A 6,651-nucleotide genomic window follows, 5' to 3' on the forward strand; every position below is an offset into this window, starting at 1 on the left:
AAAGAGTAATACTTCTTGATAGTTCGTACAAAATCTTCTTTCAAAAAATAGATTTTGTTTTTTGTGTTTTCATTCTTTTTCTTTTAAATTTATTGACTTATACGCAGGGTTGCCATCGACTTGAAACCAAAAATAAGGACAACCGCAAAAATCAAATTTTCATACGAAACAAAGCAAGCGTTTGTGAACAAATCTTTGCATTTATACGAGCCATGACATATCATATGCAATATTTTGGCCAGAAACAATCTGTTCCAGCAACCCCTTGTTCGTAGAAAATGTTTCGTGCATTTCACAACAGCTCAGGTCTAGGTTTACTTTTACTTGTAGCAGGGATTTGACTCATAATTGTTGAAAATAAGACAAAAGAAGGACTACAGTCAAAAATAAGGACATTTCTTAGAAATAAGGACAATACATTTTTCTGAGACATTGCCCTTAAAAATAAGGACAAATCTTAGAAATAAGGACGGTATGGCAACCCTGCTTATACGCAAGGTTCCAATCGACATGGACCCCAGAATAAATTATAACCGCAATATGGCTTAAAAAGTAACAAAACACACTATGGCTTTTTTGGCGAAACGAAATATAGGTTTTTAAACAAATCTTTGCATTTATACGAGCCATGATATACTACACGGCATATTTTTGTCATAACAATCTTGGTTTACTTTTACTTGTAGGAGGGTTTTGACATTATCCACAAATTGTCAAAACAAGACAAAATAGGGTCACAAGGTCTTACAAGTAAGGACAAAATTTTTTTTTTCCAAGACATTACCCTTCGAAATAAGGCCAAATCTGCGAAATGAGGACAGTATGGTAACCCTGCTTACACGTGATACTCTGTAGCAAACAGTATTTGTTTCCGCTTGTCTGTTTCAGCATTTTTTGTGTTATTTTGGCAACAATCAAGATCTTTTGATTAATTTTTTTACAGCCCGTCTGCTTCTTCCAGTTAAAATTAGTAATGTGCGTTCTGCATTTATACAAATAAGATGCTTCCTTGTTTTTTTGAGCGACAAAACCTACATTGACTGCGTTTTCATGTCCTATCAGACGTTACTTATTTGCACCAACAGCCAAAAAACTCAGTTAAAGCTGCAAACACTACCAAACAAGGCAGATCCTCAATTTGCTGAGAGGGATATACTTGGGAAATAGTTTTTTTTTTTTAAATGACTAAGCTTTGAACCAAGTTTTGTAGCAGTTTCAATGAATTTACCTTTCCCACTTCCCCATAAGCTCTACGCGCCAACATTTTTACAGATAGACTATATCGATCGTTTTAAATAGGTCTCAGTAGTTGTTGCCGGAATCTGTTTTCAGCTGATGTTTAAAGAACGTCATTATTTTACTTTGTAAAAGATGTAGCTTTTTAGGGAATTTCGGAACCATTTTTCTACCTGCGAATACAACAACAAACTAACGACATAAGCTTACTTTGGTCCGATGATTTTGTTATCCGAAACTGTTTCTTAAATCGACAGTACGCCCACAGGCCTAACGTTAACGACCGACTCGCGTTTGCTACAAGCTTCAAAACAAATTGATAATTGACTAATTTAGATTTCCCTTGTCGTGCAGTTTCGTGACGAACGCTACGTTTTAATTATATTTAACGCTCTATAAAGCACCACTAAAAACCTATATGTGCAAGGTGTTCTGATTAATACTATATTTTTCCGCTTTTCTCCGTTGAAAAATAACATATACCTGTTTTTATCTTCACATAAGTGTAAACATATTTCATCTTGTTTCACCTGTTGAACGTCCACAACCAAATGTAAATAAAATTGTCTTGCTTTACTTGTAGTTTGTGGATAAACACAACAGATCAAAGCAGCGATCGCTTTTAATTTTTACAATAAACTTTTCGCAAAATGTAAACTGTAAACTCTCCTAACACAAAGAACTACACCTTCAACTAGCCTAATCACGAACATCAGCAAAAGCACAGCAGTGTGCAGCGTAATTACACAAAGGGGACCGCAAGCGTATTTGCTTAATTTTTGGACAAAAATGTTAATTACTGAGCCTCTGCATACGGCACCACGGTAGATAAAAGAACAAAAATAATGACAATTGACGTAACTGGTCATGTTTCATCAATAAAACGTAACTAAGATTTAAACTCTTGTTACAATGTATCTAAAACGGGCGTCGCGCATCTGGTCGATAATTACCTTATTGAGTTAAAGATTTCACAGTGGGAAAAACTAGCTACGGCAATATTTTTGTATTGAAAACAAAACCAGAAGACATCAAAACAACAACCATGTGGTGAAAGTACAAGACCGAGAATGCGGATCAACCTTTTCAACGATACCCCGATTGTCGCTCCAGGCTCTTTGCAAGGTCGCGAATTCTGGTCAAGAAAGTACACTTGCTGCAAGCATAGGCCTTTTACGTTGTTGAAGTCCGCGATTACGTCACTTCGAGGTGCACCATTGGGGCAGCTCTTAACGACAGACCCTTTGAGGTATCAATTCGAAATTTTGTACGAACTATCAAGAAGTATTACTCTTTCCATCGAGCGCGGTCCCATAATTTTACCATAATCCGTTGTGACGTCACAATGCGACGAAAATCACCTTTGTTTAAACAATCGCTGGGTGGCGCACGTCCTTGGGAGGGCAAAGTGAGGGGGTGCAAGGTCGAGAGGAGGGATGGACCTTTCCAACGGTACCCCGATTGTCGCTCTGTGCGCTCTAATATTTGCGTAGTGCGATCGCGAATTCTGGTCAAGAAAGTACACTTGGTGCAAGCATAGGCCTTTTACGTTGTTAAAGTCTGGGATTACGTCACTTCGAGGTGCCCCCCTTGGGGCAGCTCTCAACGACAGACCCTTTGAGGTATCAATTCGAAATTTTGTACAAACTATCAAGAAGTATTACTCTTTCCATCGAACGCGGTCCCATAATCCGTTGTGACATCACAATAAGACGAAAACCTCCTTTGTTTAGACAATCGCTGGGTGGCGCACGTCCTTGGGAGGGCAAAGTGAGGGGGTGCAAGGTCGAGAGGAGGGGTGGGCCTTTCCATCGATTTCGGGATTGTCGCTTTGTAAAGAATTGCCTTTTCCATCGAACCTGATCCAATGTTTTGCAATATTCTTTTTGGGCGCAATTCACATCTCCACATATTATTGTTCATTTGATTTTCGGCTGTTGGTGACTTGTAATTGGGTCAGTATGATCACGCGCGGGTGAAACCATATGAACACGCATTTCCATGCACGGTTTCTTGCTTTGGATGCAATCATTCATCATCGCCATTTTGAATATTATTTCGGGAGTGTACCTAACTCCTGTTTTACGGCAGAGACGCGACTGTTGTGATTGCGTTGGTCGCGTCACAGGGTTAACTTAGTTTAAGATGTAAAAAAGTTGTGTTAATGACGAGCGATTGACGTCATTTTTTACATGACGTCATCAGAAGGTGTGATGACGTCATGTACAAAGTTTGGGCTCGCTACGATGAGTATTTCACAAAATGGCGTTTTTTAGAAGTCCTGTAAAATTTTATGATGACGTCATAGTGACGTCATTATGTGTGTGACGTATCCGGGTTATGACGTAGTTCATTATATATCAATATTGTTAGGTTACGTCATAGGGTTCGGAAGTTATTGCGTTTGGTCAAGAAAGTACACCAGACCCGATAATTTAAAGTTATTGATACTACTAATATGTATCCAAAGGCATTCATAGCAAAAAAAAAACAATAAAACATTGCCAATAATTGAAAGATTTCGTACCATTTAGTCCAAAGACAAACAAAATAATACTTGCCTGTTTAATTTGTCAAGACATTGTCCTGAATATTTTTCGATAGATACCAGCTTTCTGCGGTTCATATTTGTGTCCTAATTTACATTGAAAATCAGTCACAGCAATTTCTATTGTAATGATATTTTCTGGAAAAAATGCGGATCCAACTTAAGTGTTAGTAATAAACTACCATATGATTCAGACACATGTATGACAACAACCAATTTTCTTGTGTGATGTTTTATAAACGCACGACCTTCAACTCAGAAGAATCAGAGCTGTTTGCTGAGCAGTTTTAACAAAACTTTTACAGCATTTTTTCGAGTACGCAGCGCTTTGTTGGCAAAAAAACTGTAAAAAGCCTATTGATACTAGCACAACTAAAATTTTCCTATTTGCGAAGAAATTATTATCAACGTAACTAAGGTAAATTCCAACCAAAACTATTCCATCAAATTTTGCGACTTCGTTGTTTACTTTGTTTGTGGGAAATTCCCTACCCCGAAACAATGATTTTATCACAGACACAAAAGTTTTCAAATCTTTACGAAAATCTTTATTATTCTCGTTGGTTGGTCAATTTCCCCTTTTATTTCACGCAATTTTCAAGCAGCGCCTAGGTGAGGGCGTCACCGCAAATATGGAAAAGTACTGATTTAAAGCGCTCGTAATTGATACCAGCCCAAACACAAAAAAGGGACCTGCACAGTCTTTGCTTTTTGTGGTCGGCACGAGAAATATGATACGTATCAGCTCACGAGAAATATGATATGTGTACAGCTCTGGTTCCAGAATGTCTGGTTTTTATGGGTCTGGGAAATTAATATAATTTTGGTTAAACTGACCTAAATGTGTCGTCAAAACGCCCAAACTATAACATATTGCCAAATGATCTACATTCAAGTTCACATCTAAAAGCAATGGTCAAGGCATTATTAGACTTGCTGGTTAAAAAAAACAGTTTATCGGGGGTGATGGCGTAGTTAGGTTATACGTGATTGATTCAACAGAGTTGCGGGTCGGGCTTGTGGGATCGGGTTCGGACTTTGGTTTTAATGTAACATTTTGCCAAAATTTCACAGACAATGTTTCCCCCAGTTCGGGCCTTGTTTTTTTAATGCGTGTTTGGAAATCAATATAGCTTGTATTATGTTGAATTGTATTGTGAATTATGAAAATGGCCTATAGGCTACCCAGCTTACAAATTAATTATCGCAACGTAACAAATGAAATGCACATTGTATTGTTAAAAAGTCTGGTGCAACAATTAAGTGCATGCGTTACACGTAACAAAGTACCCAATGTTGCTCCACGATTGCGAAAACAGATTTACAGTAACCAACCTTGGGCAACCCATGCAGCACAATAGGGAAATTTGCGTTACAAATGTTTTTTTATTAAAACTATTTGCATTGCCCGCGTTTTGATCAAACTCCCACATCGGTAAGTGATGATATTGTGGCGACCTCTCTTGCATGTGTACAATCGTGTTTATCGAAGCGTGCGTTTTGCCTTTTTCTCGCATTGTCGTTGTTGCCTTATAAGCGCGTTTTTGTTGTTGCGCGTTCTTCTATCATCGAACTGCATTGAAATAAAGCATCCGCTTTACTGGTGACCCCGACGTGATCAAGCTACAGCAGCTCGCTTAATTGACCTGCTTGAACGCCAACCGGCAGAAGGTAAATATACAGCAATTAAGGAAAGACTGCTTCAATCGTTTGCCCTTTCCAGACAGGAACGTGCAGCGCGTCTTTTGAACATGCCTCCTTTGGGCGACAAAAAACCATCGGCCTTAATGGATGAGATGCTTTCTCTTCTTGGAAATCACAATTCGTGTTTACTTTTTGAACACTTGTTTCTCCAGCACATGCCCGAGGATATCCGATTGGTATTGGCGCATGAAGACACACAAGATCTGCGCCAATTAGCCCAGAAGGCCGACGTATTATGGCTTTCTCGCGATCGCAACGCGGAGTTTGCTCTAAGCAAAGCACGTCAAGGTAAACCCACCCGCAGTGACAACAAGAAGCCTTCCGGCATGTGCTACTTCCACTGGCGTTTTGGATCTGATGCAAACCAATGCCGTCCACCTTGTTCTTTCCAGGGAAACAGCAAGGCCGGTTGCCTTTAATGGCTGGGGCAACCGGCAATTCTTTCAGCCTTTTCTTTCTCTGGGACAAAGTCTCTGGGCGCAATTTCTTGGTTGACACGGGTGCTGAGGTTAGTGTAATTCCACCCACTGGTGCTGAACGACGTGCCAACCATAAGGGTTTCTTTCTTAAGGCCGCTAATGGAAGTTCCATAGCTACTTACGGCTACAAATCTGTTACACTTCATTTTTCAGCTGGAGTTTTCAAATGGAGGTTTGTGTTGGCTGATGTATCGCGTCCACTGCTTGGTGCAGATTTTCTTCGTGCTAATCGTTTGTTGGTCGACATTGACAAAAAACGTCTTGTGCACTCCGAAGCGTTCACAAGTTTTCCCATGAAAAGGTCTCTTTGTCAACCGCCACAGCTTAGCACTCTTCATTCTTTGCTTTCTCCATACGACAAGCTATTGCAGATGTTTCCCCAGGTAAAAATCCCCCGGTTTTCTGATACCTTGCCCAAACACGGTGTGCAACATCACATTGTGACCACAGGGCAACCTGTGCATTGCCGCGTCAGGCGCCTCTCGCCTGAGAAGTTGTTGTTGGCAAAGGCAGAATTTCAGAAGATGCTCGATTTGGGTATAGTTCGTCGGTCATCAAGCCCATGGTCTTCCCCTCTTCACATGGTAGAAAAATCTGCCGGTGGTTGGCGCCCATGTGGCGATTACCGTCGTCTCAATGAGGCCACGCAGGCTGATCGTTATTCTATACCGCATATCCACGACT

Source organism: Phallusia mammillata, chromosome 1 (genome assembly GCF_965637545.1).
Source record: "Phallusia mammillata chromosome 1, kaPhaMamm4.hap1.1, whole genome shotgun sequence".
Taxonomy (NCBI): domain Eukaryota; kingdom Metazoa; phylum Chordata; class Ascidiacea; order Phlebobranchia; family Ascidiidae; genus Phallusia; species Phallusia mammillata.